The sequence below is a fragment of the Anabrus simplex genome, chromosome 7, assembly GCF_040414725.1.
Source record: "Anabrus simplex isolate iqAnaSimp1 chromosome 7, ASM4041472v1, whole genome shotgun sequence".
Taxonomy (NCBI): domain Eukaryota; kingdom Metazoa; phylum Arthropoda; class Insecta; order Orthoptera; family Tettigoniidae; genus Anabrus; species Anabrus simplex.
This window is the reverse complement of record NC_090271.1, coordinates 73,321,601-73,347,004: the sequence shown is the minus strand read 5'-3', so window position 1 is coordinate 73,347,004 and position 25,404 is coordinate 73,321,601. Positions and strand designations below refer to the sequence as shown.

Sequence of the window (25,404 nt, the reverse complement as noted above, 5' to 3'; positions counted from 1 at the left end):
GATCCAGTACCGCATGGAGCTCTACCAGCCGTTGTGCATCAGCCGTTGCTAAAAGCCGATTGTTTGTTATTCATGATCGCGAATAACTTCGAAATGACAGAAGAAAGGTTCAAAACAGCACAATCAGACAATCTACCATGTCTAGATGTCATCATTCTTGAAAAATGTGACTTTTGTGGCCACAGAAATTCGCGGATAACAAGCAAGTTTGTAAGTGGCGTCTTTTATATACGTGCAATGTATTGTAACTCATAGTATTAGGATAACAACAAACCTGGATAGAAATAACATCACTTTCAAAATTTCCTTCTAGACTGATTCCCATATTAAAGAATAACATTACATTTTCGGGCTTTCAGCATTAGTAAAGTAAGAAATCGGATTTCAGCACTAACATAAACATATAGGTAGCATTATAGTACTAGTCCGCTTCTGTGGTGTAGTGGTTAATGTGTGCCACTCCCGGAGGCCCGGTTTCGATTCCCGGCTCTGCCATGAAAGTTGAAAACAAATAGTACGAGGGCTGGAACGGGGTCTACTCAGCCTAGGGAGGTCAACTGATTAGAAGGGTTTCGAATCCCACCTCAGTCATCCTCGAAGTGGTTTTTCGTATTTTCCTACTTCTCCTCCAGGCACCTAAGGCCACGGTCGTTTCCTTCCCTCTTCCTTGTCTATCCCTTCCGATCCTCCCATCCTCCAACAAGGCCCCTGTTGAGCATAACAGGTGAGGCCGCCTGGGCGAGGTAATGGCCCCCCTCACCAGTTTCATCACCATACTCAAAGTCTCACGTTCCAGGACACTGCCCTTGAAGTGGTAGAGGTGAAATCCCTCGCTGAGTCCGAGAGAAAACCAACCCTGAAGGATAAACTGATTAAGAAAGAAGGAAAGAAAGAAAGATCATAGTACTATCATTCCCAAAAAAATATATATTTATGGTTGGGACAACTGGCCTACCCACTTCCGGGGCCCATGAAAGAGAATTAAATATCTTTGTGGAGGGAAAAAGTTAAACATGATAAAGATAAATATGACTTCATCTAGTTTTCACAAGTCGGGCTGAGTGGTTCAGACTGTTGAGGTGCTGGCCTTCTGACCCCAACTTGGCAGGTTCGATCCTGGTTCAGTCCGGTGGTAGTTGAAGGTGCTCAAATACGTCAGCCTCGTGTCGGTAGATTTACTGGCACGTAAAAGAACTCCTGCAGGACTAAATTCCTGCACATCGGCGTCTCCGAAAATCGTAGAAGTAGTTAGCGGGGCGTGAAGCCAATAACATTAATTACATTTGGCTTTTAACAAGCTGTGCATATCAGGAAAGAAAAGTGTCCTGGTGACATTTTAGTCGCTCAATACAGGAATGTCTTTGGGTGCAGTGACTTTTACATTTTTTTTTTGCTGTTTGCTTTACGTCACACCGTCACATATAGGTCTTACGGCGACGATGGGACAGGAAAGGCCTAGGAATGGGAACAAAGCGGCCGTGGCCTTAGGTACAGCCTCAGTATTTGTCTGGTGTGAAAATGGGAAACCACGGAAAACCATCTTCAGGGCTGCCGGCAGTGGGGTTCAAAACCCACTGTCTTCCGGATGCGAGCTCACAGCTGCGCGCTCCTAACCGCACGGCCAACTCGCGCGGTATTTTTACCCTTCGGTTTATTGACTTGGCTTGTATAACCTAAAACTTAGGCGAAGTTGGATAATATTTTAAACACCTACATCACTATTTTCACCTGTGTGCAATTATGTTATTTATTTCATTAATATTATGATAATTATTATAATTGAGCATAGTTAACTTATAAGACCCCAACAGACAAGCATTGGTTTTGTGTAGAGTTATACATTTGTTAAATTCACATTGTTTCCTTTCATGATGTACAGGCCTATTCTTTGTTACATTATAGAGTATTTAGATATAGCCTAAATTTCTTTACCAATTAAGCTCTTCAATAAAGACATACATAACTGTCCCATGCCAAGATATATTGGTAGAATTAGAGCTGTCAAAATGGTTCATAACCCCTTTGATTTATTATCTTGACATGGATCACCCAAAACATAGGTTAGGTTTGGAGAAAACTTTAATAATCAGCATTATTTAATGCACTGTTTATTACTTTCATATTCCAAGATGTAATTGAAGCATTTAAATAAAGCATCATACATTAAAATTTAAAGTTTTACCACTAGAACAGCTGACATGGAAAAGTGATTTGAAAATTCAAACAAATTCATCTTACGTTAAAATCTTCAAAAAAATAAACTGTAGACTTTTCCGATATATCACCAGCATTTCTCCGGCTCGCCAAAATCCATTTCTCCCTAGTTTTAGCGTCTTTGGAACATTTATAAACAATTTGTTTGGTACGGTATGCGATGTGCTATTGCACATCGGAACTCTACACCATTTATAAGTTTTCTGCCTCACTGTCTGCGCAGGATTCATTTTAAGTCTAAAATATACCACTCAGATTATTATCCAATGTATAGACCTCGAATTTAACCATACTAGACACTAACGTAAAGTAGAAATACGCAAAATGTATCCTGCTTCTCACGGCACACTATGTGTTATTTCGTCTGCTAATTCAGTCAACCTGTACGATGACGTCAGACCAATGAGATCGCGTACTTGCGTGACGTGACATTTTCGTAGATTTTTATCATGTTTGGAGTTATTATTTGTACATTCTGATCACATTTTTGAATTCTGCATGAAATTTTGAATCAGATTAGCATATTTTTAATTAAAACCCCGGATCATGCATGTTCCCTATTGCAACAGGGACATTTCAAGAAAACCAGACAGAGAATTGCCCCCTTCAAAGAAGGGCAGACTGGAAAAAGAAAGAGATCATACGACTGCAGGAGTTTTGGTGGTGTGTTGCTGGTGCACTGGAATGACAACAGTCTTGCCACTGCTGGCACGAACTACAAGGAGATGGAGATAAGCGGCGCATCAAGGTGGTCCAGCATTTAAAAAAAAATGCAAAGTGTCTATACCGCAATGAAAGCTGTTCAAGTCCTATAGTGGCATCCGAATTGTGGATCAGCGTGACCAGTTTGGTCTTCACCTTAAATGCTTCTGTGGATATCATAATTGGTAAATGGATAACCCTGAATAGCGTATACAGTATTGTGATAAGTCTTTAGTGAAAATAGTAGATCTACCTTACAGTGTAAATTGGATAAAATAATAATCCAACTCTCTAACACTACCTAGCTTGCAACATTATTGTACAATATAATGCTGAGTAACTTGTGTTGTTGTACTGACCTGAGTGCATAGCGACCGATGTATCGGATGGCCTGTGTAAATAAAACTATTACTTGTATGAGTTTTCTGATTGTTGGAACGTGTTTCTGCAATTATTAAGAGTGGAAATATGTAGATAAATTGAAAAAAAAATAAAAATAATAATTTATGCACTAATGGGTTACGGCCACGGCTGCTTCTTTCCAACTCTTAGGCCTTTCCTATCCCATTGTCACCATAAGACCTATCTGCGTCGGTGTGACGTAAAGCCAATAACAAAAAAAATAACATATTCCTTCACTTAGGCTCAAATCAGTTCTATGGCATTAAAATGGCAATGATATGGTGGAAGGCGAACAACTTTATGTCCTTGCCTCCTGTCTATTTCATCCACCATGTAAACTTGGTACTGAGGCTTGTTTTGTTTCACAAGATGCATGAGATTCCCCCTTGTTCATGTCATCGCAGACCGAAATATAGTGCTCCTTCAACCACTCAATCAACTCATTGGGCCGATTGCAGAAACGGTATTTAGACAATGTCTATGGTTAAACAGTGTATAAGTATGGCTGCCGCATTGCAGAGACGTTATTTATCACTTAGACAGTGTCTAAAACTGATGTTAAACCGCTCATGTTTGAGCACTGTGTAACCTCAAATAAGAGGAGTGAATCACAATCAGATGTTATGTACCATGAAACATGTAATTTGTATTATCATGTTGAGACTATTCAGGGAAGAATGGTTAGTCCGATGGCCTCTCTGTGGGTCGCCCGCTGCTAAATCACAGTTATACATTTGACATGTACGGGGAGATAGATCTTAAAATAAGGTTTCGCTTTTCAAGAGACTTGTTTCTTGAAAGTGACGAATGGTCCGGTAACTGTCAACTTGAATACAATTCTTGGCAACCGATATATTTTATTATATACATGGGGTAATTTCCATGGAATTTGTTGTGATCCTAAGGACTCGGCAGGCAGAGGATTATGGGTTCGGATTTTCGGGAGCTTGATCTTAAAATAACAAGATTACCTTTTCACACTCACACTCTTCCCTTCACCTGTATTGAATAGAAAGACGTACATACATATACACAATTAAGAAACATAAAACCCTTTTACAAATACACGTTTAACTCTTGGTTAGATAGTTCTTTTTAAGTCTTTGATTAACCAGTTACATTGCATTCCCTAATACAATAAGATCGTACCATACAAGCTTGGTAGTTACTTAGCTTTTGGATTGAAGATTTCTTCAATCTTCGGCGTTGTCTTTTCTCTTGAATTCTTCTCTGCACCCACGATTCCGTAGTCGCGTTGCACCATCCTGAGGGGGTTTCTTTCTTGCACCATATTGGGCGACCTATCAATTGCTCCGGCTATTTTCCCCTCAACAATCCATCACTTCTACAGATCATTAAATGGATCAATGCATTTAATAAAAATGATGCTAAGTGTCGGTAGCTATGCTCGCTTCTAATATTCATTGTATCAACAGTTACCGCATCATAAAATTTAAGCGATATCGTAATCTTCATTTTTCTTATCACATTTATTGATATGATAATCCTTAAATTGCCACGCGACACCTCTCAGGGATAATTAAATTGCATCTGTGAATCGTATAATTTTTTACGTGAGATCAACTGGGACACCACATTTCCTTTTTAATAAATTACCATCGATACCATTCGTCCTCCAGAATCAATATCAAGTTTTCCAAGTCCAATCATTCGAAGAAAAGAAAATAAAATATTTTTTTAAAAATGAATTAATTCAAAATCATTTTTATCATAATGATATTAGCCTATCTCCTAAAATAATAACATCTAAATTGGATAATCTATAATTTATTTCATGATTCTAGAATCATCAAAGAAAATCTGATATTTATCGACATCAATTATCTTCCTCCTCTCTATAAAAAAAATTTAAATTTTATTCTATCTTCGATCTGACTCAACTATTCCTCTTGCATCAATTATGCGCATCACAAAAAATAAAGGATAAATTCTCTTAATTATATAAATCGAAAGTACATATTCTATCTGTTGAAGACGTAGTATAACATTTTTGGGTTAAAAAATAAATCTAAGTCCCTAAGCCTTTGTAAACTTCATAATAAATATGCTTAATCTGAGTCCATCAGTTCTTGTTTCTTTCTTTAAAAAAAATGCTTATTTTCATCATTATCAAATTGATATTCTGTCATTATCACACGCGTTTCTTCCGATGTTATAACGTTAGCAATCGCAAGTAAGTTCCAAACATATATCAGCTCAAAATGGCTATTTCAAATATATATCGTTCATTAAATGAGAAATATTGGTCACCTTGACCATGTCATTTGGTTAAAATATTCACATAACATCTTAAAATTAAATGTAGGTATCGTGTAAAGATCAATTATTACCGTAGTTCAAATAGAAATTATACCTAACATGATTCATGGTTTCACCAATATCCAGTCAAATATTAAAAATTCCGTAGGAATGCATTTGGTAACCTATTTTATTTAATTGTGGTAGAGATTTAAATTATGAAATTGTTCTACGAATTAAATACATTCTCGACACCAAACTTCAGATAATATTCAGTACAACGTTGACATATTCTCTATGAAGACAACAAGTTTCCCTTCTTTTATTTCTTATTTGGATATTTAATATGAAGACAGTTTACGGTAACCCACATACGAAATCTACGATGTATTTCATTGTATTCGTGTACCACTAACCCAATATATCTCGCATTACCATATTAATATCTTGCCGCATATGTCAAACATCACCATTGGTCAGTAATACGCCGTATTTACCGCCAAAATTATCCGTAAGCATATCTATCTCTCCATTTACCAATATTAATTACCATAATATATCATTATTCATTCCCACAAATATATCTCAGCGAATAATTATTCGTAAATCCACATCAACATGCCACTCAAATCCTAACTTCCCTACGTAAACATTTATCATTTCCTACACGGCGGCAAATCATCTTAACATATCATTAAAGTACTGCAACGGTACACTTTTGGGTTAGATTTCATATATAATACACATAAACACGTAATCCTGAAAATGAAACACATATATAAACTAAACAAGTTAATATTTACTCACATGCCATCGCGTCGTAACAGCAACCAGATATTAGTTACTCAGAAATCAACTATCTTCTTAAAAAATATTAAATTTGGGATACGTCTCTTTGTATACATTGTTTCAATCCCATAATGGTTGAAAATCACACTCTAAATCTCTCCTTGTTCAATTATAAACATTCCTATATTATGACATTGATTGTAAACTCTGGAAGAAATACCTACTCCCATAATAATAAATCAACTAGGACAATCTCATTGCAAAGATGGCATCGACTGAGATTTCATCACGAAGAACTACGTAAAAACAACATACCAATGTTCACTACAAATATATGAATACATCTACGACACATTAATTTCAAGATAATAAAGTAATTCTTAGGAACTTAACTTGCGGCTTGCTGACGTTTGATGACTGGGCCAGGCTTCGATGTTGTCATCTTAGGACTGCGTAGATCGTCTCCAACATCCGTTACGTCACCATCAGGTTGTAGTTTTGGGACCCGGGATAGTAGAAATAGCTGGGCGGTCTACGTCGGAACGTCGGCTCCATCTCCGATTTAGCCTCTCATGTTGTAGCCGTTAGTCATATGTGAAAGAAACATTTCCAAAATGGCAATTAATATCACGTCCATACTCTTGAGAATAAGAATCTAGATTATATCTCTGATTCAGGTTATTAAGACAGTAATTCAATGTTAATTCCTTGTGACAGATTTTAACAGGTAAAAATGATCAAATTAGCTTTTAAAATTTTTTTATATCCAGCTAATCAACCTATAATGCGTTAAACTTGACTTAATATCTCGTAACGGCCTTCAGTCTATATTACGACTACTGTTCGGATACTATTCAACTTGCTCTGATTTTCCGTCACGATATTTGTTCAAATATAGGTGTAATTCAAATATTTCTTCACTGAGCAGGTTCTTCAGCTCTTAATAACTGAAATATCTCCCTTCTTCTTTCTGCGAGGATTTTTTTTCTCGTGGATAAATTTACGTAGTTTTGCGTACCAGATTTTTTTAATTGTTCACCTACTTCTTTTTTTTAACAATTTTAAAAACTTTCTATTTTTTTTATCACGGCCGCATGGATCCTTTATAACTTTCCGTCTCACTCCGTGACCTAAGCATACTTAATTCGCCAAATAAACATCTTTGCCGTCACGTGCATGGCCTCCTTGATTTTATACGTTCGTATTATATATATATTCTGAAATCACGGCCTATTTCACTTAATATATGCGTTCTTTTTAGATGTATGGCCCAATTCCGTAATCTTCGCGATCTCATTACTGTGCATGGCAAACTTTTAATGTCGTATGACAACCTTTATTCCGTTATCAGGACGATGAAAACAGTACAGCGTTGAATGATGTTTGGCTCACGCGGACGCGTAGCTCCAGGATTCGAATACAACACTCTCAAACTCCGTCGTTGACCAGGTTAGTCTTTCTCCCAAACAGTTCTGACCACTAGGTTAGGATTACTGATAGGTAAGGCTCGCCATGACACTCGTCCTTCCTGTCAAACAGTTCGATGTTTGTGTTATTGCAATTAATAAGCAACCTGCTAATTATACTGTACACAGTGTTCCCCTCACTGCTTCGCGTAACTCATTACAGTTTCTAGACTGTTTGCTAAGCCACATTTAACTGATCCTCCAGCTTACTGCTACGTACATAACCTACATGTTCTGAACTATTCTGTTGCTCAACCACACACAATACTTGTATGAAGCTAGGTGGTTTATCTCCCTTATGGCGCTCAGCCGCTCACACACGTTGCTTTCACGGCGGTCAAACAGATTCTCCTCCTTTGTCGAAATGTCCTTCCTTACATCTTACGTTCCGATGTTTCTCGAATCTTTTCTCTCTCTACTCCCGTAGAATAAGATGTCTTTAAGTCTAATTGGTTCACAAGCTTCTCCTACTAACCGAAGGGGAGTGTCATAGAATTCACTCGAACAATTTTGCTTGTTGCTGCGTAAACAATCTATGCGATATTTCCTTCGATTTGTTTCTAGAAACACTTACAGAACTTCTTTTGCGTTCTCTGATTTACACTGACGCCGTGTAGCTGACTATTGCACAATGTTACACACTTGTGTTACACCAGCTTGCCAAGTAAAACTTGTATGAAGTCTTATGCTTTGAATACCTGTAACTCTCTTCCACTTAATAAAATTATTATTTAATATTGAAAACACTATAACTCCTTGCCAGTGTTACATGATCATATTAACCTTATATCAGTACTCAATATCCTTAGTCTTGGAGGTCGCGGATTGGAGACTCGCTCGATTACATTCGTTCGGCACTGATACATGAAAGGGGCGCGTCGCGACACACGGTTGTAACGCCTCCCTCGCCAGGGAAGAAATGTTTGTGTCCACTTGATGCAAACATTTCTGTCCACTCTCCTCAACCATTTCTCTTATCATTTTATTACCCTGTGTGGTAACACTTGCTCACTGTGTGGAGTACCTTTTAATTTATAGTCTCATTTTCTCGTGTGGTTTCGTACAACGGGTTGTGTGCGCTGTATCACTAGTGACCATCCCTAAAGAATCATCTGAGATTTCTCTTTCATGAACAATAGCTTGACTCTCAGCTGGTAGAGGTCTCTCAAAATGTACTACCAAATCATCATCTGATGACTTTGCCTTTAAATGACTTTCATTTACTATCTTAACACAAATCTTCGTGCAACATCCAGTAGTATGATCCCAATATCTTTTATGATATGCCCCAGCTAAACATGGGCAACATTTGCAACAGATTAACATGATTAAAATGGCTACTATAGTTACTATTGTCCAAATAACTACCTTATACACACTGAGACTTGAATTGACATCATCTTTCATCTTTTGCTCTTTATCTCTGATTAAGGTCTCCACTTCCTCTACATTTCTACCAGGATGTTTTAAATCATCAACATGTATTAAGAGATTATGTAGCACATTTTCTTTTACATTTAAATCTTGTAATTTGATTTTAGAATTTGGATATTCACCACAGTCATAGTGAAGAGGTGTACTGGGAACTATATCCTTCCCGTAAGTAGTGTTAACATTATTAATAGTTTTAATCTTGTTGTTCAACCCATAAACTGTACAAGGCTCATATAATATCACTATACCTGTACCATTTAATAATATGTCACTATTGTCTTTACATATAGGTGTTACCTTTGCTGGTTTGGGAGCTAAATACAAATACTTATTTGTGTCTATAGGTAACCATATTAACTCTGGTATGTGCATTACATTCTTTTCACAACTTTTGGGTATTGAACTAACACCTTTTAACAACATAATTACATTCTTATGTTCCATGAACCATTAATATTATGAATTCTGATTTACACACCCTAGATATTTTAGTTACAAGTTTACACAATTGTTTATTTGGTTTCTGCTTGAATAAGCATAAAATTGTTGTTCAGAGTCTATGAGCACGAAGTCTTTTTCTATTTGCACACTTATAAATTGATCATTTTGATTTAGAACTGTAGTAGGAAAAGGAAATATTTCATATACCGGTAACTTAAAGGTTTTCTTATCACTGAGCGGCATTAACACAATGTACACCAGCATATCTTTGCTAACAAATGCTGTAAAATCCACAATCTTATAAATCAATTGTGCTTGAGTAGTACCCAGCTCAAATGGTAGGGTCATCCCTAATGGAAACTGTTCTTGTGACTTCTTATATGCCTTTATTATCTCAACAGGACTCAAAATTTGCATATGTATTATTCCTACTTGAGCATACATAATTCCTGTAGCAATCACTTGATACTGTTCATATAGTTGCAATACCAGATTCTCTATCTCTATGACTTTCATTTACTATCTTAACACAAATCTTCGTGCAACATCCAGTAGTATGATCCCAATATCTTTTATGATATGTGTCTGTTAATGGCTATCTCAATTTCTAACAGTGTAAGTGACTGTGTTAACTGCCTTGTTCCATTCTGAAGAAAATTTTGAATGTACTCTAAATTCTGTTCCAATTTTAATTTATTGGCTGTTACATCGTAAAAAGTACTATTTATAGATTGCAACGTAGTCCTGACCACTGTCATCTGTTCTTTAGCTGTCGTTAGCATGGACATCTGTTCTCTTTCTAACTCTGATATTTTCCCTAGATACAAATCTATGTCACCCTCATCTAAAATACTGAATATAGATTTTGATACAGTGCCAATGAAGTTAGATATCCCATGTTTCTTACGTTTCTCAGTACTCTGAGTGAACTGCTCAATTACATCTTTTAATTGATGTACCTTTTGTAAATGATTAACCTCTAACTGTATGTCGTGTTGACATGTGTGGTGTAATTTTTGTGGCAATTGATTACACAGCGTTTTTGTTTTCTGTATGTTCTGTTTAACAACTTGAAATGCATCGTTTAATTTACTTACATTCACATAAGTAACTACTCTCCAATCTACCGTGGATATAGCCACATCTCACTGATCTTTAAAATATATATCTGTGGTTTTCTCATATGGTAACACTTGAAAATCTAATGCTACTCCCATGATAATTCCGTACATCATTAGGTGAATAACTTTTGTGATTGAAACTACTTTCCATGCGAAAGTCTCCAACTCGCACCTTCAAGGAAGTGACCTGCAATTGAAAACAAAATTCCTGCTATACTTTGGGAATTTGTGTTCCCATTTCAATATTCTATTACAGAAGTTCTAATTTTAATATCAATCAGTTATTCAGCAGAACTATCTTCAAAGGGTCTAGGGTCTACTTAGGGTAATTAGGGTAAAAAGTGAAGCTCCCACCGAAGGGTAGTAGTGGAGCTCGTGCTCCTTTCGACTTGGGGCAAATAGGGTTTGCCAGCATTGTGGGTAATGCAGTCAGTGGTATTAGTATAGTATAGGTTCTTGCCAAAGGTTGGTAGTGAAGCACACACTCATTTGGACTGAGGGTGGATAAGGTTTGCCAACCTTGTGGCTACTGCAATCAACAGTTCTGCACCTTTCAACTAATCGACTGAGCCACACATGCTCTTTTGGAAACGGAAAGAGTAAGAAGAAGATATAGTATATCTAGAACAAGATGGAAAAGAAAGAATTCTTTTCTCGCCTGCTACGAGAGACAGGATTAGCCGTGGCACTATTCTGTATGTGTATTTGTCCTTCGCTCTACTTCTCCAAGTGTATGTGTTGTTTGTGCCTGCCCGATGCCACACAGGCAAGTAGAATTAGCTCCTGTCTACCATTAACATAAAGAATGGGCTCATTCATCGAAGCATCTAACCATAGGGGAATGGGTGTATTCCACTATCTGGACTGAACGTACTCGGGTGAACGGTATTCACTCCCAATTTCTCCAGTCTACTTCTTTGCCAACAAACATTCGTAAGCTTTCACTATTGCTTATTCATAACATGTGTTCATTCATAACCCTTTCAATTATTTAAAAATCTGGAAATAATGTACTGTAGTGACACGTTTCATATTTGAATTGTAGCTTTAACTATGTAAATGACAATTAATCTCTCTCCCAAACTTCTAGTTCTTTTCGTATATAGACAGGAAAATATTGGGGATCAACTGTGATCTCCTAGAATTTGCGAGGTTACATTTGGACTGCGGCCTCGCCTCACACAGTCCCTTATGGTGCGTACATACAGATACGCGCATTGTGCACTGCGTACTAAAATCCTTAGGCTCTAGTTGAAATAAGGTTAAAATTTATATTCTCCCCTAAATTTGGTTACGTGGTTTGGCTGGGCAAACTAACCCTACCAGCAACCATCGGTAGTTCCAAACAGTCATAGGAGTGGACAGGGGTGTGAAATCCATTGCGATTGAAATAAGAGCTAAATGTATAATTTCAATCTATTTTTATGTACTTTAATTACCTTCCCTTTTTTATTAATTCTCAAAAGACAGTTCACGCCTTCTACCTTTTCTACCACATATGGACCTCTATATGGCTGGGAAAATTTAGAACTACGTCCTCGCCGTAATGTCTCATCTCTAAGTAGTACCTGATTGCCTACTCGAAAAGTTACTTCATGCTGCATTTTGTCATACTGCTGTTTCTGTTTTTCTTTACTTTGGATTAAGGTTTTCTGTGCAACCTCACAATTTTCTTGTAACTTACGGGTTAAGTCTTCTACCACATTTTGGTACTCGTAGGTTACCTCGGGTCTTTTCTGCAATATTCCCAGTATATTCGCCTTCCACCCGAATATTAACTCATACGGAGTGAAACCTGTGTTAGTGTGATGTGATGTATTATACACAAAAGTGGCGATGGGTAAATATTCGTCCCAGTCATCCTGATCCTTACATATGTAATGTCTCAAATATTCAGTGAGCGTTCTATGCTTCCATTAAACTGTGGCCTAATAGCTGTCATATGAACTTTTTCTATCCTCAAAATTTTACACAATCTTTTAAAAGTTTGACTCATAAAGTTACTACCCATATCAGTCAGAATAACGCTCGGAATTCCAAATGTGCTGACCACGTTCATTACTAAAGTCCTTGCTATGGTATCGGCTTCTTGATTAACCATTGGACTTGCTATTATATATTTAGGCAACTGATCCTGACAGGTAAGTATATATCTGTGTCTCCTTTCAGTTACAGGAGGAGGTCCTGTCACGTCTAACGCTACCTTCTCAAATACTGTACTGGGTATATCAGTAACAACCATCGGCGCTGTAGTTTCTGGACCTACAATTTTATTCTTTTGACATGAAGGACATGAGCGTACAATAGCTTCTACGTCCTCCTTCATGTTTGGCCACTGGTAAACATCTTTGATTTGCGCTAATGGTGACCACCAACAAGAGAATTATGCGCTTCCTGCAAGATAGCTAACTTCTCTTCTTTAGTTAACTCTTTCAGTACAATCCTAGGTGAGCCCTTTTCCTGATCGGGCTCAACTTCCTCTGATTCCGCATCCTCGGAATTAGAGTCCTGGGCTAAATGCTCATTTCCTAACCTCTCTGCTCTTGTGTCCTCAAGATCATTCCGTCTATCAATCATTCCTTGCTTACCTATCTCTTGGTGGGATTCTATCCCTTACTGTCTTCTCAGGTGTGGTGGAGATCCTACTTAATGCATCTGTTCTTATTCGTTTTCCCCGTCTTGTATACTGTGATGAAATCATACTCAACTAGTTTGATTCTAAATTTCATTAACCTGGAAGAAGGGTACTGTACATTGAATACCCATTTTAAAGTTTTATGGTCTGTGACCACAGTGAAGTGCTTTCCAAACAAATACAGTCTATAATACTTCACGCTCCATACGATAGCAAGCAATTCCTTCTCGGTAACTGAATAATTTCACTCTGCTTTGTTTAAAGTTCTACTAGCATATGCTATTGGCAAGACCTTGCCCAATTTGCCCTTTGAAAGAACAGCTCCTAAGGCTTCCCCACTAGCATCGGTAGTTAAGATAAATGGTCTCTCAAAATCCGGATACTGTAGAATGGGTTTCTCTGTCAACTTCTGTTTCAGAGTACAGAAAGCTGTCTCCTGCTTATCTGTGCACACATATGGGGCATTATTTTTTAGAAGTTCATACAGAAGTTTTGCTATTTTACTATATTCTGGGATGAACTTATGATAATACCCACTCAAACCTAAGAAACCCTTCAACTCTTTAGTGGTTGTAGGCCTAGGAAATTTTCTCACTGCCTCAACCTTTCGCTCATCTGGCTGTACCCCGTTAGCAGTAATAATGTGACCTAGAAATGCTACTTCTGTTCTAAGGAATTCACATTTATCTGGCTGCAACTTGGGCCGACATTCCCTCAATCTCTGGAACACTTCTCTAAGTCTCTGATTATGTTCTTCAATAGAATTAGCATATAATAAAATGTCGTCAAGATGAATCACACATTTTTCACCAATTAACCCTGGCATGGCTACATTCATTAACCTCACGAAGGTACTAGGGGAATTTTTCAAACTCATCGGCATTCTTAAGTACTCGTAATGCTTACCTAAGGTGGAGAATGTCGTCTTCTCTCGGTCTTCAGGCCTCAGTAATACTTGATGGTAGCCTGATGCTAAATCCATTGTTGAAAAGTAACGGGCATTCCCTAGCGCATCTAACAACTCCGAAATTAACGGCATTGGGTAAACAGAACCTATGGAAACAGAGTTCAAAGCTCTATAGTCTATACACATACAATACTTCTGTTTCCCTGAAGCATCCCATTCGCTTTGGTACGAGCAGCACTGGGGTGCTCCAAGGTGAGGTACTAAGAGTAATTATCTCATCTTCCAGCATTTTATCTGAGATTCGAGTATCCTATAAGGTCTTACATTAATCGGAGGCTGATTTTCCCTAATTCGAATTTCATGCTGCACTAAATCTGTGTGCGTTAACTAATCGCCCTCTAAATGAAATATATCATTGTATGCAGCACATACAGCATTCAATTGTTCCTTGTCCTTGGGTACTAAATGATTTACTCTTAACTGTATCATTATATACCTACTCTTAACTGTTCTATCGCTCTGTTCTCAGGGTTTTTCACCTTTTCGCACCTGCATCACCCGATTTACTTCCTTTGAATGCATCCTTTCAGAGGATTTAATGGATTTGAATTCTTGAATACTAAACAACAGGCTGTCAAAGTTAACTTCAGTCTCTCTTGTATTTAGCATACTCGCTAAAGCCTTATGATTATATAAGCTTTACAACTCAATATGTACACCCCTGGCAGAATTTCTTGCTTTTCAATCACACCTTCTGCCTCTTCTTTGTCTGTTCTTGTACGATCGTTTCTGTCCTGGGTTTGAGACTGATCGTATGCACTCTAGCACTATTTTCCGTCATGTAGTATCGAGTTCCCTTTACAATGGCATAGTCTTCCTTAAAGTTCATTATACTATCCTTTAGTATATTCTTACCAATAATCCCATCAATGTTAAGATGTACATCCTCGCCAACTATATAAAAATCAGCATTTGATTCTCCCACTGGAAGTCTTACTCTCCCTTCGAGTCTGATTTCTTCTGAATGTACACCCGTTGACTGTGAGACAGTCTCCCTGACGACAATTGACTCACGTGGCACACACTGCCGTTTTATGAGGGATACTTCGCTTCTTGTATCCAATACAAATTAAAGTAAATTCTCCTGACTCGGTACACCAATTTCTATTCTGCTCTCTACAATGATTGAAATTTTACTATGGGGTACGGTTATCCTACATACTTCTCGAACACTCATGCCCAATGAGAATATTTTTCCAAAAATATCTACATAACCATCACAGTAATTTATAACACTTTCCTGTAACAGGTCTCTCCCTATCAGTCCATCGACAGACAATCAAAACTCGTCCCCTACAACATAAAATTCGGGAGAGGAGTCTCCTATTTTCAAAATATAACACTTACTGTAGTACAAGACGTTCGGCCAGTCACACCATGCAACTCTATCGTTTGGCTTATGGTATTTTATTTCTCGTATGAGACTCACATCAGCTCCTGTATCCACAAGAAAACGATAAGGCCTTTTTCGTCCCCTAATACAGATCTCAATGGAACCAGTCCGGTCGTGTTCCCTGCAGGAATGTTCTAAATTACTCGCTATCTGAGTGCTCTCGGTACAACTCTCACTTTTACCTCTATTACACCTTTCAAAGGCATTGCCCTGATTTTGGGGTGGGATACGCAACTTCCCTTTCACTGGAATAGCTGCACCCCTCCACGGGCCTCCTATTTCTTGGGACTCACTCTTCGGACCAACCTGGCGGTCCCTATTTCGTTTAACCCTTTGTCACTAGGCTTCTCCCTTTTTGCTCCCCCGTACTTTTATAAGTTTGGGAGGACGGCCTCTTCTCTTCCGAATGGTTACCCTGTCTACTTCGAAAGAAGCAGGAATTACGCTGCAAGTGGCCCGTGCGACCACAGGTAAAACATTTTCTTTCACCTGTCATCCTCTGCAATCCCCAGCATTCGGATTGTTTGTGACCCATTTTGTTGCAATTGTAGCAGCGAATTATAGCACAAACTTTAACTTCATGTAACCCGTCTTTTCCTTTTTCTCGGCACCTATTCCTATACTCTTTCTGTGTATGGCCTGCCCTGTTGCAGTTTCTGCACAAGGTAGGCTTCTTTTCTCAGACTTTCAAAGCCTTACAGTCTCGTGCTATATGCCCTTCCTTGTCACAATTATTACAGATACTCGCACTTTAGCCCTTCCGTGTGAAATTTCTGGTTACTAGACCTATGCGGTGGTTGCTGCACCTGAGGTCTCCGTTTCGGTAGAATTCCTAACGGTACAGCTGGTCTTCTGGCTTGGCCTATCATTTGCTGTTTAGCCCTACTAGATAATATGGCCGTTTCTTCTTCACGCGCAACGTCTATAGCCTGCTCAAGGGTTTGTGCATTTCGGCTTTTAATCAAGCTCTGAATTTGATCATCGCGCAAGACTTGCACAAAACTGGCTTTCGTGAGTTTTCGGATTAAACGTGCCTGGTGTTCTTTGGCTACGGGTATTTCCCCATGTACTGCGGTGTTTCTTAAATCTGTTCCCATCTGATCTATTCTATGCGCCCATTGGGCTACCGATTCACCTAGCCCTTGCCTAGCAGCGAACAACTGACAAGCATAAAGATCTACAGTCCGTCTCACGCTATAATATTCTTCCAAGTCTTCTTTTATATCTTGCCAAGTACGTACGTTAAGTCGCACTAATAACTTACTACAGGCTTCCTTAGTGATTTTAGTTAAAATCAATTTATAGAATAAATCGTAGTTATTTGGCCGAACCAGCTGCAAAGCAGTTTCCACATTCTCACAAAACTCGCATAATATTTCTGGTTGCGTACCATCAAACTCTGTGCCTATAAGTTTAAGAGCCTCGGTTACAGATAAATGAAGACCTTCACGCACTACTTCAGCATGCTCTTCTACATTGCTGGGGGCAGGGCTGTTTGATCTAGTAGACCCATCAATAATGAACTGTTCAAATCACCCTACAATTCCAAATGGATATTTTTCCACCAATAGAGCATATCAAAATCAGATCAAAATTAGATGTATGGCTTTTCAGGCGTTTGCTCTATTAACCGGCATTTCGTCTTAGGTCTGACACTAATTCCCTCCATGGGAACTTAGAATTTCCATTTGGAAATGCTAGGCGGGCATTAATTCCATTGTGGAGTCTTATCTCCCGTATGCAGTTATCAGACTGTGCCTCATAAAAGGCTTCTGATAAGTTCACCTGCATACACCCCAGCATCAGTGGGTAGGGTCTGACACATCCCACTCTGAAGAGTCTAGTGTCAGACCTAAGATGAAATGCTGGTTAATAGAGCAAACGCCTGAAAAGCCATACATCTAATTTTTGATCTGACTTCTCCCACTAACCAAAGTGGAGTGTCATTGAATTTACTCAAACAATTTTCCTTGTTGCTGCGTATACAATCTATGCGATATTTGCTTCGATTTGTTTCTAGAAACACTTACAGATCTTCTTTTGTGTTCTCTGATTTACACTGACGCTGTGTAGCTGACTATTGCACAATGTTACACACTTGTTACACCAGCTTACTAAGTAAAACTTGTATGAAGTCTTATGCTTTGAATACCTATAACTCTCTTCCACTTAATAAAATTATTATTTAATATTGAAAACACTATAACTCCTTGCCAGTGTTACATGATCATATTAACCTTATATCCGTACTCAATATCTTTAGTCTTGGAGGTCGCGGATTGGAGACTAACTCGATTCCGTTCACTCGGCAGTGAGACATGAAAGGGGCGGGTTGCGACACGCAGTCGTGACAAATTATAGGTCACTTCAACTACATGCATGTCAGAATTACTTGTCCCATACGTCAGAGGGGTGTCACATACATCAACCGGGAGGAATTCCCTTATATTTAGTGCCAAGTAAACACACATAATAGTGAAAACTAAAAAGTAGATTGAATGTGGTTTTTATGTATATAATCGTATAAGGTTTTGGCAGCTATCACATAGGAAAAGGCAAGTGATGGTGGTGATTATTGTTTAAAGAGGAGGGCTGGGGAAGAAGAGCCATGGTCATATTAACACCCCTAGTATTTGCCTGATGTAAAAATAGGGAAACTACGGAAAGCAATCTTCAGGACTGCTGATGATGCGTTTCGAACCTACGATCTCCAGAATGCAAGCTACATCTACATGGCCCGTTCAACACACTCGGTTACACATTACTATTGCTTCATCTTCCCTTCATCGAAGATTACACTTACTGTGACAAAGCTGTAATCAAAGCTACACTACCCCGTACGGTGGAGTGTCGCTTTAGTGTCGATAATAATATGAGATTTAATTTCCACTGAATGCGATACTCTTATCTGTTGGCAAGTCATGCTCATGTCTAGCCATATTTGAGTAATGAGTAGGAAGACAAACAGCTGGTTGGCGTTTGGCACACGAACCGATGAATTTCATTGGTTGCGACAAGCAAAGCGTTGCATGAAAGATACTTCTATCTTCATTTTCGAACTAATATTGAAACTTTAAACTATGTCTAGATAAACATCGGCTGAACATTGTTTATGCAATAGAAGATCATGCTCGTTTTAGACGTTGTTTAGGTAGACGTTGTCTAAGGCTTAAAACTAGTCATCGTTTCTACAATCGGCCCATTATTTCTAGCCGTCATTGTTGGTGCTTAGTCAAGAATGATTGAGTGAACTGTCAAATACCTCAGAAAGAATTGAGCACAATACAACACACAGCTGATGGTACGTTGTTATAGTAAACAACAGATCAACACTACTGGTATCCAGAACTAGAGTCTAATGCGTTCTGTCGAAGCGATCGGCTGCCTATGATCAGCTGTTTATTAATTCATGTAGTCTCCACCAATAGGCAGCACTCAAATGTCAAGTCGAAACTCATAAGAACTGAACAATAACATTATTATTAATAATCTTGACCACGATGGTCGGGATCGGATCCGTATTGACTTAGTAACAGTAAATATGTTGGAAGATGGTCCGCCTAGTCAATACTATTTATTTATTTATTTACCTTTCACCTTAACATCTAGTACATGTTTCGAGAATATTATGCATTCTCTTCCTCAGCTAGTGGATTAAAATTCAGTATACAATAAGACCTGACTAAAATAGGGGGGCCCACATTAAAAATTCAAAACAATGAGTATTACAATGAAACACTTAAAATTTGAATAGTACAAACGTAGAATTAAAATCCCATTTTGTCAAGTACAAATTAAAAACACAATATAGTAATGTCTAATTAAATACAACGTCTTGTGATGATATGCATTCACAGTGTCCTTGAAGTTGCCTTGCGTAGTTCAAAAAAGTTGAGTTAGGAATGAATGAAATTGCATTAAAATTTGAAGTCCTGCCCATATCCACCGTTAATGGGTGTTAAAATGATGTCTTTTTAAATTAAAATATTGGACACAGCGTCGTATAATGATGTGAATTTACGGTGTCCTAGGAATTGTAATACTATCTTGCGTAGTTCAATTGGATTTGTACAAGAATAAATGAAGTTGCGTTAAAACTTGGAGTCCTGCCATTATCTTCGGTTGATAGACGTATTATGCAGCCAGGTTGAAAATAGGTTAAAATGGTCTATAAAAAGGAAATGAAATTAACAAAAATGCTCCAACATGAACAAATGAGAATACAACCGAATCAACCGAAGATAATGGCAGGACTCCAAGTTTTAACGCAACTTCATTTATTCTTGTACAAATCCAATTGAACTACGCATGATAGTATTACAATTCCCAGGACACCGTAAATTCACATCATTATACGACGCTGTGTCCAATATTTTAATTTAAATAGACATCATTTTAACACCCATTAACGGAGGATATTGGCAGGACTTCAAATTTTAATGCAATTTCATTCATTCCTAACTCAACTTTTTTGAACTACGCAAGGCAACTTCAAGGACACTGTGAATGCATATCATCACAAGACGTTGTATTTAATTAGACATTACTATATTGTGTTTTTAATTTGTACTTGACAAAATGGGATTTTAATTCTACGTTTGTACTATTCAAATTTTTAAGTGTTTCATTGTAATACTCATTGTTTTGAATTTTTAATGGGGGCCCCCCCCTATTTTAGTCAGGTCTTATTGTATACTGAATTTTAATCCACTAGCTGAGGAAGAGAATGCATAATATTCTCGAAACATGTACTAGATGTTAAGGTGAAAGGTAAATAAATAAATAAATAGTATTGACTAGGCGGACCATCTTCCAACATATTTACTGTTACTAAGTCAATACGGATCCGATCCCGACCATCATGGTCAAGATTATTAATAATGATTATGCCAGCCAGGCTAGAAAAATGATAAACGAATTTTAGAACACCAAGGTTAAAATTCTTAGTATTTCAAAAGACCTGAACTTTCTTAAGAAATGTATTAAAAGTAACGTTATACCTAAACATTTGAATTCTGTACAAAAGAGAGGTAGATTGCTGCGTCATGAAATGCATGCTTTCTCTTTTGTGTATTAAGGAAGATGTGCTTTGCCTGTACAACATGTTGGTTCAAAGCACTAACTTCCACGGCCCACACACTGCCTACCAAATTCACTTTGAGCCCAGCACTGCATGTGTAGCAACCCTTCTGAAACTAGAACCCTAATTGTGTTTATACACTTGCCCATGTAACGTGCTAAATCTGAAAGTATAGAAACTACATTCTGGTACTGAATTTCAAGTTCGTGAATTACACTCATAATTGCTTGTGAACATTCTGTAGCATTAGCATTTGCAATAACTTTCACTCCCCCTACAAGTAACTTCAGAACTTTACTATTGCTACAATTAAGCACTTTTATCAGAACCATAAACACACATTGCCCTTTTTAATCAGTCGTTTCATCACAGAGAATTGAAACTCTCATCTTTCACAGTTTCTTTTAATCTTTCTTCCTCTTCTTTATGATTCGACGTACAGGACCTTCCCGCAGTCTTCCAGCTGTGGGCAAGTCTCCAGCACCTTAAGAAAATCATTAAGCCTAATATTAGAGGGCTATTTAACATCATTTGAATCAATTCAGTGATTTATAATTGTAATCAAATGAGGGATCCAGCGTGCATTATCTAGGCCTAAATGTCATTAAACGAAAAAACTGGCATAACTGCACAAAGTTATTAGAAAAACATAACCTCACATCTTTTCCTCGTAGGGCCGATGACCTTCGATGTTAGGCCCCTTTAAACAACAAGCAAGCTTTTCCTCGTAAAAATTGTATAGTAGTATTATACAAACCTGGTATATATTTCTCCATCCACTCTCTCAGCTTCGGATGATCAACTTTTTCCAATGGAATATTTGCCTCCTTAAAAGCTCGAGTTGTAGATAAAATGAATGCGTCTTTATATCGTATTTCGCTCATTTTGCCATTGAACTAGTGTCTGTCAGACTAGCTTGTCTTCAGGTGCCCATCGTCGTTAGCGCCTTTTCCTTGTTCTTCTTATGTGAAGCACTGTTATTAGTATGTTTCAGGCATGTGTCCTTTCTCTGCCACTCAATTCGCACATTGCAGTATTTGCACATAAGTACTGAAACGGTAACACCCTACGAGCATTCACGTTTCATTCTTTTATTAAGAGAAGCTCGCTAACACCCGGCCGTAAGCCTTTAAAACTTGCGCCGAGCGCACAGGCATAATGGGAACTGCGAGCAAGTTCGCGACGTTCCAGAACACCGGCCAAGGACAAGCGACGTCACGCAGAAGGTTCCTTCGTGTTCCATTGCTGCATGAACGAAATATAAGCGAGTCGCCAGCCTGGGGTAAGGCAGAATGTAAGCAGAGAGCCTGCAGTAAAGCAGAGAGAGTGTGCGGTATGCGACGGCAGTGTGCTGAAGGCAGAGAGTGGAGTGAGTCGGCAGTAAGCCGTGAGTCAGCGAGTGTGTGCAAGTAAGCACGTCGCGACATAATTCGTCTCTCGGTCCGGCTGTATATTTGAATTCGTTTAAAGACTGTGTTCTTGCATTAACTGTGCCAGCATTGATTTCGTTCAAAGACTGTGTGAAAGCAGCGGTAGTATTTCTAGCCAGCCTCAATTTCATTTAAAGACTATGTCTATCCGTAGAACTGTGTTGCATTATGATCTTAAGTGCCAGTGTTAATCTGAAAATCACGACGTACGGGAATTTGGACTGTCATTTATTTCAACAAATGTATTATGCTGGTGGAGTACAGTGCAGAGACTGTACTCGATAAATTTAATTTTCTTTATGAAGTGCTTGATCACCGTACCTCGGAAGGTTCTAGATTGTTTCATTTGCGTATTATTCCAAATACGAACTGTGACTCTAACTTTATCCTTGCTGCTGTGGGAACTATTTCGGCGTGCTTCACCATAGGGAAGTGTCACACCAGTACCCCATGACGTCAAATGTGGAAGCTCCACATTTCCCCGTTCCTGCCTCTGGTTCGAGTCATCAACACTAATACAAACACCAACGACGGAAGACAACGCCGACGCCGACCGCAAGACGACGCAGCCGCCGCGGGACAACGTCCTCTTCACGCCCTCAGGGACAAATCTACAATTCAGCTATAAAAGGTGACATAATTATTTGCCTATTTATTGAATAAACTGAAGGATCCACTTAATCATGAATTTTTCTTTCACTACCCTTCTCTCTTACTCTCTTAGCATGGGCCGTACACGCCTTGTCGTTCCTCATGCTCTCCGATAAACTGAAGTACGGGCGTTCCTGTTACAGTACCTTTCTAGTTTTGTCAAGGATGTAAATCCTTCCGTTGCAAATTCTTTTTCTCGATCAAAAACCGTCACAACCATTTTAGTATTCTGAGCATGAAATAAGAAATTAAAGGCACCGATCAGCAGTGATTTTCAACAGGCAAGAGGAAATACACTGTCACGTAATTAAGAATACAATAAATTTCTCGCTTCACAGGAAGTTAATTTAGCGATAATCGCTATAGGTCTACTATACACTAGCGTCAGAAAGTTTAGACTCACCCGTGAATTTTCACTTACCATGAAAGATAGGGGCTATTTGTTGAAAATCAACATGGAAATACCTATATTTTTAGAACTACCTAGTTTTATTACACATTTCACTAGATTTTCCTTTACACTGGTCATTCACAGGGAGCTAGAAACACAGTCATCATCTTAAGCAATCACACTGCCTGTTCATCAACGTGTCCACCCTTTGCTTTGAGTATTGCTTTACAGATGCGTGGCATTCTAGCTGTTAATTTTTCCAAAGTCTCGGTATTTATACATCCGCAGGTTTCTAACAGACATTGCCACAACCCATCCACTCTGCCTGGCACCTTTTGTTTCACTTTCCTGTCAAGTTCTTCCCACGAAAGTTGTTATTCACTGGTGACTTGAAATAAGCGAAGATTTCACTGTTGAAGTCTGTCGTTAGCAGATGCTGTGGTTAGATTGTGTAAGAGATCTAAAATGCTTAAGGTGATTGATAAGAGAATTATAAGGCATAAGAGAGTTTGTTGCTGCTATTATTGAGTTAGAGCAGCTAACGACACATTGAATAGGTATTGATATTGAATTGATATCGGTATTGAATAGGAGGACCTTTCTCTACCCTTTGATAGTGATCAATTGTCAGTATGGACCATAATGAAATTCATAACTTGTGATGCTATATTCAAATGGGGATTTCATTCATAACCAAGGTGTATTGACCATTCACACTTAACAGTCATGAAGTACATTTCATATTATGTGTTGCAAGAAAAAATGAAAAAATCTCCATACTTTGGTGCATACACCTCTGCTATTCTAAGTGCTTCATATATGCTCTTATAATGGCTACTAACAGAAAAGGTACTGGTATGGGAGAGGAAGAGTACTTACCAGAAGTCGCATAGTAACAAAACCAAAACCAAAGAGAACAGAGAAGAATATGTTTGAGGAAGATTTGCAGCAAAGAAAGCTGCTGCTGAGACTAAAAATATACATTATAAAGTTCTGTTTGCAGAGTTAGACACTAAGGGTAGTGAGAAATTTACAAAGGCGGGATATAATGCACAGGAGTCACTAAATACTTCATGACCAAGCGAGTTGACCGTGCGGTTAGGGGCGCATAGCTGTGAGCTGCATTCGGGAGTTCGTGGGTTTGAACCTCATTGGCAGCAGCCCTGAAAATAGTTTTCCATGGTTTCCCATTTTCACACCAGGTGATTGCTGGGACTGTGCCTTAATTAAGGCTACAGCCGCTTCCTTCCCACTCCTAGCCCTTTTCTATCCCATCATTGCCAAAAGACCTGTCTGTGTCAGTGCGACATAAAGCTACTTGTAAAAAAAAATGAACACTTCATGTACACTCGCTCAAAAGAAAAGAAGCACGTACAGCTTGTTATGCAATGAATGCAGTGCATAATAATTTGTGGGCAGAATAATTAGTACAGGTTTATGGCCAGCTCGCTCTCCCGATTTAATGACTTGTGATTTCTACAATGCTTGTCTTCAAGTTGAAGGAGAGCATATCCAACACTTACTGGGATAAGTTTTTTTGTTTTGCTGTTTGATTTTCAGTTTAATTATCCATTCATTGAAGTAGGGTTTTATATGGGCATACGGGAATGGCGTGACAGCGACTACACGCTCATTTACTGACATATGGCATGCAGGAAGGACTGCAACCCTCAGGGGACTTGCCTAGGTACAAATTAAACATCAGTTTGGAAGGACAGCAACTGGAGTTCACCCCTGCTGTCAAGTATCTTGGAGTTCAGCTTGATCGGTCTCTTACTTTTAAAGCACATTGTTGTTCTGAAGGCTAGAGCACATCCCACAAACTGCAGCCTGGGCACTTTCTTTCTCTACAGCCTAGTATTGCTGTCCTGAGTGGGTTAATCTGCCCATTGCAAGAAAGTGGATTCAGCTTTGACATTGTGTTGACATTTGACTGAGCTCTTCATAGTGCGCCAAGGCGCATGCTGGAACGGGGGGACGTGGGAGCTCCTGGATAACACAATATAACAAAACAGTTGCAAGATAATAG

General features: G+C 38.5%; 1 protein-coding gene across 33 annotated transcripts in view; it reads left to right on the top strand.

The window, feature by feature from the left end:
- LOC136877263 (protein bric-a-brac 2) overlaps positions 1-25,404 on the top strand; it is a 395,003-nt gene that overhangs the window by 12,261 nt on the left and 357,338 nt on the right. Inside the window, exon 2 of one of the 33 annotated variants that reach the window (XM_068228583.1) lies at positions 9,374-9,431. The exons of the other annotated variants lie outside the window; for them this stretch is intronic. The gene's annotated coding sequence lies outside the window, so the exon portion shown is untranslated. The remainder of the gene's footprint in view (positions 1-9,373; positions 9,432-25,404) is intronic. 33 annotated transcript variants of the gene reach the window in all.